We start from the raw sequence: 14,670 nt of genomic DNA, 5'->3' as shown, positions 1-14,670 counted from the left end.
GAAGGGCGCACCCAGAACCAAAAACATAGCTGCCCCCTCCCCTCCAAACACAGGTAGTTATGTAATATATCATTTTGATGTGTCCACATACGTCTGTGATGTGCCAAACACTAAAATTGTGAAAAGAAATGCATTTGGGTTATGTGAAAAAGACCCCTCACCCACCAACCAAGTTGGTGGCATGCTTCATCATTGGGGTCCCACCTGAGACACCTAGCGTGTCACAAGGGTGCTGCGGCACCTGATTACAGCAGAGCAGGTTTTTAAAATTTTTACCACACATACTGGTTGGATTTGGCACGAGGGTGAGTGATGGTTCAGTAGATCAAATTTTATTAACAAGAGATTTCACAAAAGTGAAATGGACTGGTAATAACTGAAAGGCCAAAAAACTGAACCAATGACTCACAGCTTGTGAGCTGTAAAGCCACGGCAAGGCACCAACCGCTTTACAGTCCATTCACACACCTTTCATACATGACATGCACAAGATCATTCACGCCGCCAACCACGGGCCCAGCACATTACAAAACTCGCATCGACAGACAGCTCCAGTCAAGGGCCCATCACTTTCATACACCCACATGCCTGATACAGCAATCACACCAGCTGATGAGTGTGTGGACTGGCGTTTGGCTGGCACCGCTAGCCAAGCATCACCCCACCCATACCGCCAGCCAAGCGCCACCCCAGCACACCGCCAGCCAAGCGCCATACCACCTATACCGCAAGCCAAGCACCACCCCATGAACACCGCCAGCCAAGCGACACCCCAAGCACACCGCCAGCCAAGCGCCACACCACCCATACCTTCAGCCAAGTGCCACCACACTCACACCGCCAGCCAAGCGCCACCCCACGCACACCGCCAGCCAAGCGCCACCCTAAGCACCCCGCCAGCCAAGCGCCACACCACCCATACCGCCAGCCAAGAGTCACCCCACTCACACTGCCAGCCAAGCGCCACCTCACTCACACCGCCGGCCAAGCGCCACCCCAAGCACACCGCCAGCCAAGCGCCAGACCACCCATACCGCCAGCCAAGCACCACACCACCCATACTGCCAGCCAAGCACCACCCCAAGGACACGCCAGCCAAGCGCCACCCCAAGCACACCACCAGCCAAGCGCCATCCCACGCACACCGCCAGCCAAGCGCCACCCCATGCACACCGCCATCACTTTTTTTTGTTTATAAACAACAAAGAAACAAATAACTAATTATAAAAAAGGTACACAACTACAAACACAAAATCTCTGACTAAATACATGACAGTAATGCCAACCATGAAACTGAACATATGAAAATATAAAACAGGCAGTTTACGCTCACGGTATTTCCCAACATTTTTTCCTAGTGTGGTAACTTCTAAAACAGCCGGGCACACACAGCCCAGGCTTTGAAGGGCATTCAGGACAGTACATCCGGCTCTCCCTCCGGATTGCTGTCCTGGCCCAAACTCTACATTTCTTTGTGGGCAAGTCTTTTTTGGGAGTGGGAGATATGTGATCTGGAAAGTGGCGATCTTTTAATCTAGCCACTTCCTCCACCACTTCTACTCTAGGAACTCTTGTCCGTTCCACCAAAATAAGGCTCTCTATCACTGACTCCTGGAATTTAACAAATGTCATCCTTGACTCAGGTGAACAATCCTTGAACACAATAAAAACATTTAAAAAAGTTGCCAAATGAAATAAATGTAGGGCCAACTTTTTATACCACACGTAAGACTTACAAAGAGCAGTGTAAGGTTCCAACCTCTGATTTACTCTATCAACACCACCCATGTGCCTATTGTAGTCCAAAATGCACGCAGGTTTGCGCACTTCCGCAACCTGACCCCAAACAGGCTCGGGCCACAGTACGCGGTCATAAGATGCGCACCGCGTGTCTAGGCAGGTCTGACCCCCCACTCACCTGTTCTTTTCTTCTTTTTTCTGGACATCTGGTTGCGCCTTCTTTTATGTTTTTCCCCCTTTCCCATATTACCCTTCTCTTCCCAGCATTCCTTGTTCCCTACTCTCTATGGTTCCTAGTCCATTCTGTTCTATGTGCTTTTCCCTATCTAAGATGGTGTCCTTTTACTTCCTGTTGGTCGTTTCCTGTTTGTTGATATTTGAGGGCTGTGATTCTTTCTCTCCTTGCGCTGCAACACTTTCTGTTTGGATGGTGTCTTCGCTCCTGCTTCCTTGTATTCTTATGCTGGTTCTCCTTGGTTCCAGTGTATTTTCCGGTATTTTGTTCCTGCTGTTACCTATTCTTTTTGTTCCTGTTGCAGGATCCTATCTTTTTGGAGGTTTTTTCCCCTTTCAGGGTTTTTTTCCCTCTGGCACTACTTCTGAGGTGAGGGACACGGCCTGCTCTTGGCGTAACCATTGCCTGCAGCACCGTGGCTACCAGAAAGAGTCGCCCCTACTTGGGCCAAGGCCGAACATTCAAGAACAGGATTCACGCCACTCGCTCTGCGGCCTCCAGGGTAAAGCAGCACGTAAGTCGTGACAGATTGCAGCACCAAATACTCCAGACGTCGTCTAACATCATGGATGATACAGTGGCGGCTGCTGCAGACCCTGACCAATCTCTTCTGGCAACCATTCAGCAACAATCTCAGGAGCTGCAACAATTATGCAATGAGAATGCTGCTTTACGACAAGCTTTGGCCTTTCGCAGTGTGGATATTCCGGCCATCTCCACCTCTACTCCTCGTTTCTCCGGTGAATCAACTAAGCTGCGAGAGTTCCTCGATGTATTGACTGTGTATTTTGCCTTCCGACCTACCCAATTCTCCCACGACAAGACAAAGGTGGGATATCTTATCAGTGCGTTATCCGGTCCTGCCTTGGCCTGGGCAACCCTGATGGTATCCTCCAATGACCCAGTATTATCGGACTATCCCGCCTTCGTGAATCGGTTTAAACAGATGTTCAGTCGTCCAGGATTGGAGGCCTCTGCGGAAGAAGCCTTATGTGACATCTAACAAGGCTCACAAGATGTCCTCCAATATATTACCCGCTTTCGACAGCTAGCGGCTGAGACCACTTGGGTGGAACGAACTCTGGTGACTTTATTCCGTAGAGGACTGAAAGAGGAGATTAAAGATGAGTTAGTATACTCCACCCAAATTGAAGATCTTCGTGGTCTGATGGATCAGGCTCTTTCCATTGAATACCGTCTCCAAGAACGACGTATGGAGAAGAGAAAGAGTAGAGGATCTTCTCAGCCAAGCACTTCACATGTCTTTATGCATCGTCCCGAGGAACCTTGTCCTCCCGCCAGAGACACCGAAGGCGAACCTATGCAGGTGGATACCACTCGAGGCCCACTTTCCGTTAGCGAGTGAGAAGACAGACGTAGGAAAGGATTGTGCCTGTATTGTGGTGCTGCCGGCCACATGCTTCGTACCTGCCCCGTTCGTCCTCAAAGGCCATCGGGAAATGCCACTTCCCATCCTCTGTAAGAAGGGAGGGGACGGGATCATCAGCTATACCTTCCCTCAGTTCATTCAAGGACAATGCAACAACTTTGTTTATGTTACCTGTGATGCTACATTTACCGAATGGCCGTCAAGAGAGAACAATGGCTTTACTTGACTGTGGTGCCAGTGACATATATATGGATAAAACTTGGGCCACGACTCAACAAATACCAACACAACCCAAAGAAATCCCAGAACAAGTTCACATAGTGGATGGGTCCTCAATATCCTCTGGTCCAATTGATACCACCACCACAACACTGAGTTTACAATTCGGAAACCATCAAGAACACATCTCATTTGATTTAATATCATCCCCCAATCATACTATCATTTTGGGAATTCCGTGGTTCATAAGACATAACCCTTATGTAAATTGGGAAACCCGGACTATTTCCTTGTCCTCACAGTTTTGTCATGAGAACTGCTTTGCTTCAGACAATTATTGGTCACCCAAGAGGTTGATGCCTACTGAAATTGTTACCGTATGTTCCATCAATAGTCCCGGAGCACTATCTAGAATTTCAAGATGTGTTCCAAAAACCAACCAGACCTGTGTTACGCCCACATTGAGATTACGATTGTGTTATTCCTTTGGAACCCAGAGCTATCTTTCCCTTTGGGAGGATGTATTCACTCACGGAACTTGAAAGGTAAGTTCTAAAGGAATATCTGCAAGAAAACTTACATAGCGGTCATATTGTACCATCGTCCTCTCTGGCAGGGGCTCCCCTCTTTTTTGTACCCAAGAAGACGAAGGATCTTCGACCCGGCCGGCATTTTCGAGGTCTAAATAAAATAACTATAAAAGACCGTTATCCTTTGCCCCTCATCAAGGATATACTTGAGGCAGTCAGAGGGGCTCAACGATTTACCAAACTGGATCTTCGTGGACCCTACCACCTTTTGCGTATTAAAGAAGGAGATGAGTGGAAGACTGCTTTCCGGACCCCATTTGGTCATTATGAGTACAGAGTTATGCCTTTTGGTTTCATTAATGCCCCCTCCATTTTCCAAAGATTTATGGACTCTGTGTTCTCTGATCTCTTGAACTATACAGCCGTCATCTATTTAGACAATATCCTTATTAATTGTAGACGTCCTGAACTTCATTCCTCTCACGTGAAACAAGTCCTCCAAAGACTCCAGGAACATCAACTGTCCTGTAAACCGGAAAAGTGTGAGTTTGACAAGACCAAAGTCAAATATTTGGGATATCACCTCAGTCCCACTGGAATAGCAATGGACCAGGAAAAGGTACAAGCCATACTAGACTGGCCATCTCCTTCCTCTATTAAGGAAACGCAATGTTTTCTAGGATTGGCTAATTTTTATCGGCAGTTCATCTTAGACTTTGCAGAACAAACCAGCCACATAACTCAAACATTAAAAAAGGAAAATTTAAATAAAGGCTTTGTCTGGACAAGGGCGGCTGAAAAAGCTTTTCAGAGTCTAAAAAAGGCCTTTACTCAAGCACCGATATTGAGACACCCAGATACTAACAAACAATTTATTGTTGTTACTGATGATTCCGAAAGAGCGATCGGAGCTGCCTTACTCCAACAACAAGAAGATGACGGTCTTGAACATCCTGTGTTCTTTTGGTCCCATGTTCTCTCTGCGTTGGAACAGCATTACTCAGTACTTGAAAGGGAGTTGTTAGCTCTGAAAACAGCCTGCCCAGAGTGGAAACAGTTTCTTATGGGTTCCAAAGATCCCTTCGAGGTGAGAACAGACCATTGTAAACTACAATGTTTACGTAATTTTTTATGCCAGAAAAGTCGTCAGGCCTTTTTCTTCAGTCAGTATGACTTTTATGTCACCTATATTCCTGGACCCCAAAACATTCTGGCTGATGCTCTGTCTCGCCGTTATCCAGATTGTACTTCTACCCCATCAAAGTATGTACTTGAGCCCAGTAAAATCATTGGAGTAGCTCAGTCTTCCCTGGATGAGGTACAACTGGAATATTCCAACCTGACTGATCAAGAATTAAAGAAACTGAACATATGTAAGATGCAAGGGTATTATTATTATTATAAGAACTTGTTGTTTCTCCCTACTAATGGAGTAAGACAAAAGGCACTACAAATGTGCCATGATTCGCCGGTCGCTGGTCATAGAGGCATTAAAGCCACACAAGAACTACTCTTGTGATCTTTCTGGTGGCCTACCTGGAAATCGGATGTTGAAAGATACGTGCAGGCTTGACCCATATGTGCTCAAGTAAAGATCCCCTGTACCAGACCTACAGGATTATTTCAACCATTACCTATTCCACTGGCTTCCTGGCACACCATTTCTACTGATTTTATGTGTTCATTACCTCCATCAGCAGGAAACCGGGTCATCATGGTCACCATAGATTTCTTTACTAAGATGGCTCACTTCACTGCCCTGAAAAAACTACCTATGTCCCAAGAATTAAGTCAGATATTTATCCATCATATTATCCGTCTACATGGACTTCCACACAGCATTGTATCTGACAGGGGACCTCAGTACATCTCCCGGTCTTTTGAAAACATTTTTGTAGGACACTGAATATCAACATAGCACTATCATCGGGTTTTCATCCTCAAACCAATGGACAGACTGAGAGTCTCAACCAAGGATTGGAGCAGTACCTTCGCTGCTTTTGTAATTTTACCCAGAGCAACTGGAACACTTACCTTCCTATCGCTGAACTCTGTTACAATCACACTGTCCATAGTGCCTCCAAGGTCACTCCTTTTTTCTGTTCTTATGGCTATCATCCTACCTCTTTTCCTACTACTCCTCAGTCTGCCTCTCTCTTCCTGCTGTTACTTCATTCTCCACACGACTTTTATAGATCCATATATTGATTCGAGCTAACTTGTTGAACACCAAGAGATACGTGAAGAGAATAGCAGAAAAGAAGCGTAGGGATGCTCCAGAATATCACCTTCAGGATAAAGTCTGGCTTTTGTCAACATTTTTACCTTTACGCCTTTCTCAGAATAAGTTCACACCGCATTACTATGGTCCTTTCCGTATTCTTCAGCTGATTAATCCTGTCACTGTCCGTCTTCACCTGCCTCGTACCTGGAGGATTCACCCGGTCTTTCATGTTGCTCAGCTCAAACCCTATGTCCCTAATCCTTACTCTCGTCAGTTTCCCTGTCCTCCTCCTGTGTTAGTGGATGATGTACCTGAATATGAGGTACAAGATATTTGTGACTCTCGTATCTTTCACAAACGTCTTCAGTATTTGATTAATTGGAAGGGTTACCCTCTCAGTGAATGCTCTTGGGAAGATGCATCTTCTGTTCACGCACCTCTTCTGATTCGCCATTTTCACTGCTTGTTTCCGCACAAACCTGGGCCTTTGGGGGGGACCTACTGTTGTGCTGCTGCGCGCGGCACGAGCAGAACATTCGGCTCGGGCCGCAGCACGCAGTCATAAGACGCGCCGTGCCCCCAGCCTGCTCTGTACCTTACGAGGCCCCAAATTGGGCATGGGGCCTCGTTCTTTTTTAGCGCACTGCGTGTCTAGGCAGGTCTGTCCCCCCACTCACCTGTTCTTTTCTTTTCTTCTTTTTTCTGGACATCTGGTTGTGCCTTGTTTTATGTTTTCCCCCTTTCCCATATTACCCTTCTCTTCCCAGCATTCCTTGTTCCCTACTCTCTATGGTTCCTAGTCCATTCAGTTCTATGTGCTTTTCCCTATCTAAGATGGTGTCCTTTTACTTCCTGTTGGTCGTTTCCTGTTTGTTGGTATTTAAGGGCTGTGATTCTTTCTCTCCTTGCGCTGCAACACTTTCTGTTTGGATGGTGTCTTCGCTCCTGCTTCCTTGTATTCCTGTGCTGGTTCTCCTCGGTTCCAGTGTATTTTCCTGTATTTTGTTCCTGCTGTTACCTATTCTTTTTGTTCCTGTTGCAGGATCCTATCTTTTTAGAGGTTTTTTCCCCTTTCAGGGGTTTTCCCTCTGGCACTAATTCTGAGGGATACGGCCTGCTCTTGGCGTACCCATTGCCTGCAGCACCGTGGCTACCAGAAAGAGTCGCCCCTACTTGGGCCAAGGCCGAACATTCAAGAACAGGATCCACGCCACTCGCTCTGCGGCCTCCAGGGTAAAGCAGCACGTAAGTCGTGACACTTTGCATTCCCCTGTCTATTATACAACAAGGCTACTCTACAAAAAGAACAAAACTCACCATGTCACTCTCAGCCTCCAAGTCCACCCCCAACACACACAGACCCAACAAAATACCTCCTAAGCCTGCTGTAAGAGGAACACAATATAGAAAAACAATACCATTGTGACCTTCAAGCAGTTATTATCACAACTAATAACACACCTACTACAAGCCCAAAAGATACTGATCACACTTCTCCAAAACTAAATGATACCACCACCAAAATACAAGTTCTAAACTGCCTACTCATAAATGCTTAATCACTCTAAAAAAACAAGCACCACACAACCTGCTCACTGACAGATAACCTGACTTACTATTCATAACAGAACCATGGTTGGGAGATGACATGGCCCCAGTGTTGCATGAAGCTGTTCCTCCTAGCTATCAAACGATCACACAAAACCGTATAGCCAAAAGAGGAGGTGGGCCAGCTATATATTCAAATAAGCAATAAATCTCAGCAAAACAGACAACCTTTTCATATAAGGTTGTGAAGCCCTCATCATCAGAAGCAACGCTACACCAGCTTCCTCCTGTTCCTTCCTCCTCCTTTACAGACCACCATCTAACAATTTAACATTCCGAGACAGAGTTTCAAACCGTATAATGTTATACTCCAACCTATGCATTCTTGGAGACCTAAACATTTGGTATGACAAACCCAATATGCCCCATCCAAAAACTATCACCACTGGCCTAGTCACATTAAACCTACATCAGATTGTACACAATCCCACACATATCTCTGGACGCATCCTAGGTGTAATTTTTGCAAACCCAGAACTAGTTACCATTCAAAGCATCACACCAGTCACCTTGTCAGAACACCATTTGGCAACTTTCCAACATAAAACACCACAAATCAACACACCCAATACCACCTTGCATACATCCACCTATCGACCATGGAATAAACTCAATTTTGAAAACTTAGAAACAACTAACAGCCAACATAGATCTAGACCCAATAAACTCTCTTCAAAAACTTTATAAGTGGCTACAGGAAGATTTCAATATCCTAGTACCACTGAAAAAAACAGGACAAAAAAACAGTTTGGAGAAATAAAGAACTAAAAAAGATAAAACAAGAAATCTGAAGGTTGCAACAAACCTAACTCCAAACAAACAACATTCAAGACAAACTACCTACACAAACGTAACAGAATATACAAATCATCAATCAAAGAAGCTAAAAAAGGTACTACTCAGACAGAATTAAAAATGGTAAATATGAAAATAAAGAATTTCATAAAATTCTCAACGAATTTTGAAAACCTAAATGCATGGAAGGAACTCATTTCATCACTCAAGAATTTACAGACAAACTGGCAAATCATTACACAATCAAGGCAGACACATTGGACTCCTATTTAAAACAAAGGAAAACCACTAGCACCAACCTGCTTCCTAAACTCCCCTCCAAGAGTAAGCCACCCCTGTCTCTATACTCCTTCAAACAAATATCACAAAGTGAATTTATGGATTTGGTCAAAGCAATCAGGCATTCTGGCTGCCCTTCTCACCCTTGTCCAGCACACATCTTCAAGAACATTCTTTTATCTACCTCTGCTGCTACACCAGTAAGAAAAATCATCTATAATTCTTTAACTACATGAACCTTTCCTGAAGACCTTGAAAAGGCATACATAATCCTATTATTAAAGAAAACAAACCTGGACCCACATGACCCGAACAACTACAGACCAATTACAAATGTGCCTTTCCTGACAAAACAAATAGAAAGAGCAGCATTCACCCTGATGTCACAATTCATTGAAGATAACTCCATATTTTTGGACCTCCAAACTGGATTCTGCCCAGGAAGAGGCACTGAATCTGTACTTATCGCCATCTGGCATGATCTTAAAAACACAGTTGAATACAATGGGGGTGTTGCACTACTTCTCTTGGACTTTTCAGCTGCCTTTGATACTGTTAAACATGACACCCTAATTCAAAGACTCCACTAAGCCGGCATAGAAGGAACTGCTTACGACTGGATCACATCCTACCTTCATAACAGAAGAAATGTCATCTACTCTTCCCTTTTTCATCCAAACCCTACTTCACAAAAGCAGTGGACCCTCAAGGCTCAATCATCTCACCTATGCTTTTCAACATCTACATGATGTCATTATCAGAATTGATCAATTAATTTCAACTCACATGCTACAACTATGCAGATTACACACAAATACTACTTAAATAAGAATGCACCAAAGACATTGGAGATTCACAAATCTTCCATTGCCTCAGAGGTGTTGATCAGTGGATGACTTGGAGCCATCTCAAACTGAATGTTTCAAAAACTGAAATACTTACATGTGGGGACTGTACAAATTATAACCCACTGTGCGCCTGGCCTGATGATCTGGAATCACCTCCAGAAGTACCTAAGGAAGTTAAAAACCTTGGAATTACAATGGACTCCAAGTTAACAATGAATGCCCAAGTGGACAAATTAGCCAGATCAAGCTTCATCACCTTGAAAACTCTGCGATGCATCTTCGCCCCACCTCAGATTTCTACACAAGGTCCAGGCTACTATCTCTCTTGTACTATCTAAACTGGATTATGCCAATGGCGTGTACCATGGATCATATCTATCTACTAATAAAAAAATACAACGCATTCAGAATTCGGCTGTAGACTACCACTACATGTAAAGCCACAAGCCCACATCTCCCCTGCCTTGAGGGCACTACATTGGTTATCGGTTGCCAGAAGATCCACCGTCAAGCTGCTTTGTATCACCCACAAAGCAATACATGGAACAGGACCACTTTTGATCAGGAAAAAAAAACACCAAATATATTCACCAGAGAAACATCTGCTCAAGATTGGCATTCCGCCTTAAAATACAACCATACCACAAAAGGACAATAGGTGGTACATCCTTCTCTGTTTAAGAGGCAAAACTATGGAATTCATTACCCCCAAATATAAGATCCACGGATAACTATCTTATCTTCAGAAGGGTACTCAAGAGTTGCTCTTTCCTTCATAACTACCATATCCAAACAGCAATGGACTGTATATGCCTGTGTTGGTAAACATTTATAAAACATTATAAGCTCAGTATGTGTATATATATCTAGATATGTGTAGTTCTTCAAGAAATATGTATAATTATTATTTTATAATAACAAAATATATACAGACTTTTAGGAAAATGTCATTGCTGGCATGGTCACTCCCTACTTTTTGCCAAGTATTGATGCCAGCTTTGATTGGAAGTGTGCTGGGATCCTGCTAACCAGGCCCCAGCACCAGTGTTCTTTCCATAAAACTGTACCTTTATTTCAACAATTGGCACAGCCCTGGCATAAAGTTAAGGCCCTTTTAAAAGGTACCCCTGGTACCAAGGAACCTGTGGCCAGGGAAGGTCCCTAAGGGCTGCAGCATGTATTATGCCACCCTCAGGGACCCCTCACTCAGTACACGCACACTGCTTTGCAGCTTGTTTGTGCTAGTGGGGAGAAAAGACTCCCCTCAGAGTGCCAGGCCCACAAACCACTGCCTGTGGCATAGGTAAGTCATCCCTCTAACGGGCCTTACAGCCCTAAGGCAGGGTGCACTATACCACAGGTGAGGGCATAACTGCAGGAGCATTATGCCCCTACAGTGTCTAAGTCAATTCTTAGACATTGTAAGTGCAGTGCAGGGTAGCCATACTGAGTATATGGTCTGGGAGTTTGTTATTAGGAACCCCACAGTATCATAATGGCTGCAATGAATCCTGGGAAGTTTTGTATCAAACTTCTCAGCACAATAAACCGACGCTGATGCCAGTGTGGGATTTATTGAAAAATGCACACAGAGGGCATCTTAGAGATGTCCCCTGTATGTTAGCCCAACTACTAGTGCAAGGCTGACCGGTCCGTGCCAGCCTGCTACTTCCAGATGAGTTTCTGACCACATGGGGTGAGTGCCTTTATGCACTCTGTGGTCAGAAACAAAGCCTGATCTGGGTGGAGGTGTTTCACACCTCCCCCTGCAGGAACTGTAACACCTGGCAGTGAGCCTCAAAGGCTCAAGCTTGGTGTTACAATGTTCCAGGGCACTCTAGCTAGTGGAGATGCCTCTCCCCGGATGCACCCCCACTTTTGGCGGCAAGTCTGGAGGGATAATGAGAAAAACAAGGTGGAGTCACCCCTCCAGCCAGGTCCACCCTCAGGTGACCAGAGCTGAAGTGACCTCCTCCTTGAGAAATCCTCCATCTTGCTTTGGAGGATTGTGAGAAAGTAGCCTCTTTCTAGCCTTGTTACCCCCACTTTTGGCCTGTTTGTGAGTGTATGTCAGGGTGTTTTCACTGTCTCACTGGGATCCTGCTAGCCAGGGCCCAGTGCTCATAGTGAAAACCCTATGTTTTCAGTATGTTTATTATGTGTCACTGGGACCCTGCTAGCCAGGACCACAGTGCTCATAAGTTTGTGGCCTATATGTATGTGTTCCCTGTGTGATGCCTAACTGTCTCACTGAGGCTCTGGAAACCAGAACCTCAGTGGTTATGCTCTATCTGTACAAATTGTCACTAACAGGCTAGTGACCAATTTCACCAATTCAAATTGGCATACTGGAACACCCTTATAATTCCCTAGTATATGGTACTGAGGTACCCAGGGTATTGGGGTTCCAGGAGATCCCTATGGGCTGCAGCATTTCTTTTGCCACCCATAGGGAGCTCTGACAATTCTTACACACGCCTGCCACTGCAGCCTGAGTGAAATAACGTCCACGTTATTTCACAGCCATTTACCACTGCACTTAAGTAACTTATAAGTAACCTATATGTCTAACCTTTACCTGGTAAAGGTTGCGTGTTAAGTTACTTAGTGTGTGGGCACCCTGGCACTAGCCAAGGTGCCCTCACATTGTTCAGGGCAAATTCCCCGGACTTTGTGAGTGCGGTGGACACCATTACACATGTGCACTATACATATGTCACCACATATGTATGGGGTCACAATGGTAACTCCGAACATGGCCATGTAACATGTCTAAGATCATGGAATTGTCACCCCAATGCCATTCTGGCATTGGGGAGACAATTCCATAATCCCCCGAGTCTCTAGAACAGACCCGGGTACTGCCAAACTACCTTTACCGGGGTTTCACTGCAGCTGCTGCTGCTGCCAACCCCTCAGGCAGGTTTCTGCCCTCCTGGGGTCCAGCCAGGCTTGGCCCAGGAAGGCAGAACAAAGGACTTCCTCAGAGAGAGGGTGTTACACCCTCTCCCTTTGGAAAAAGGTGTCAGGGCTGGGGAGGAGTAGCCTCCCCCAGCCTCTGGAAATGCTTTGATGGGCACAGATGGTGCCCATCTCTGCATAAGCCAGTCTACACCGGTTCAAGGATCCCCCAGCCCTGCTCTGGCGTGAAACTGGACAAAGGAAAGGGGAGTGACCACTCCCCTGACCTGCACCTCCCCTGGGAGGTACCCAGAGCTCCTCCAGTGTGCTCCAGACCTCTGCCATCTTGGAAACAGAGGTGCTGCTGGCACACTCGACTGCTCTGAGTGGCCAGTGCCAGCAGGTGACGTCAGAGACTCCTTCTGATAGGCTCTTACCTGTGTTGCTAGCCTATCCTCCTTCCTAAGTAGCCAAACCTCCTTTTCTGGCTATTGAGGGTCTCTGCTTTGGGGAATTCTTTAGATAACGAATGCAAGAGCTCATCAGAGTTCCTCTGCATCTCTCTCTTCACCTTCTGCCAAGGAATCGACCGCTGACTGCTCTGGACGCCTGCAAAACTGCAACAAAGTAGCAAAGACGACTACTGCAACCTTGTATTGCTGATCCGGCCGCCTTCTCGACTGTTTTCCTGGTGGTGCATGCTGTGGGGATAGTCTGCCTCCTCTCTGCACTAGAAGCTCCGAAGAAATCTCCAGTGGGTCGACGGAATCTTGCCCCTGCAACCGCAGGCACCAAAAGACTGCATCACCGGTCCTCTGGGTCCCCTCTCAGCACAACGAGCGTGGTCCCTGGAACTCAGCAACTCTGTCCCAGCGACTCCCACAGTCCAGTGACTCTTCAGTCGAAGTTTGGTGGAGGTAAGTCCTTGCCTCCCCACGCTAGACTGCATTGATGGGTACCGTGTGATTTGCAGCTGCTCCGGCTCCTGTGCACTCTTCCAGGATTTCCTTTGTGCACAGCCAAGCCTGGGTCCCCGACACTCTAACCTGCAGTGCACGACCTCCTGAGTTGTCCTCCGGCATCGTGGGACCTTCTTGTGTTACTTCGGGTGAGCTCCGGTTCACTCTTCTTCTTAGTGCCTGTTCCAGCACTTCTGCTGGTGCTGCTTGCTTCTGAGTGGACTCCTTGTCTTGCTGGACACCCCCTCTGTCTCCTCACACAATTGGCGACATCCTGGTCCCTCCTGGGACACAGCAGCATCCAAAAACCCTAACCACGACCCTTGCAGCAAGCAAGGCTTGTTTGCGGTCTTTCTGCGTGGGAACACATCTGCAAGCATCTTCACGACGTGGGACATCCATCCTCCTAAGGGGAAGTTCCTAGTCCTCTTCGTTCTTGCAGAATCCACAGCTTCTACCATCCAGTGGCAGCTTCTTTGCAACCTCAGCTGGCATTTCCTGGGCATCTGCCCACTCCCGACTTGAGTGTGACTCTTGGACTTGGTCCCCTTGTTCCACAGGTACTCTCGTCTGGAAATCCATCGTTGTTGCATTGCTGGTGTTGGTCTTCCTTGCAGAATTCCCCTATCAGGACTTCTGTGCTCTGGGGAACTTAGGCGCCCTTTACACCTACTTTTCAGGGTCTTGGGGTGGGCTATTTTTCTAACCCTCACTGTTTTCTTACAGTCCCAGCGACCCTCTACAAGCTCACATAGGTTTGGGGTCCATTTGTGGTTCGCATTCTACTTCTAGAGTATATGGTTTGTGTTGCCCCTATACCTATGTGCTCTCATTGCAATCTATTGTGACTGTGCATTGCTTGCATTGCTTTCTATTGCTATTACTGCATATGTTTGGTATTGAATACATATATCTTGTGTATATTTGCTATCCTTATACTGA

This window comes from Pleurodeles waltl, chromosome 4_2, assembly GCF_031143425.1.
Source record: "Pleurodeles waltl isolate 20211129_DDA chromosome 4_2, aPleWal1.hap1.20221129, whole genome shotgun sequence".
Classification (NCBI taxonomy): Eukaryota; Metazoa; Chordata; class Amphibia; order Caudata; family Salamandridae; genus Pleurodeles; species Pleurodeles waltl.
Note: the sequence above shows the minus strand (reverse complement) of the source record.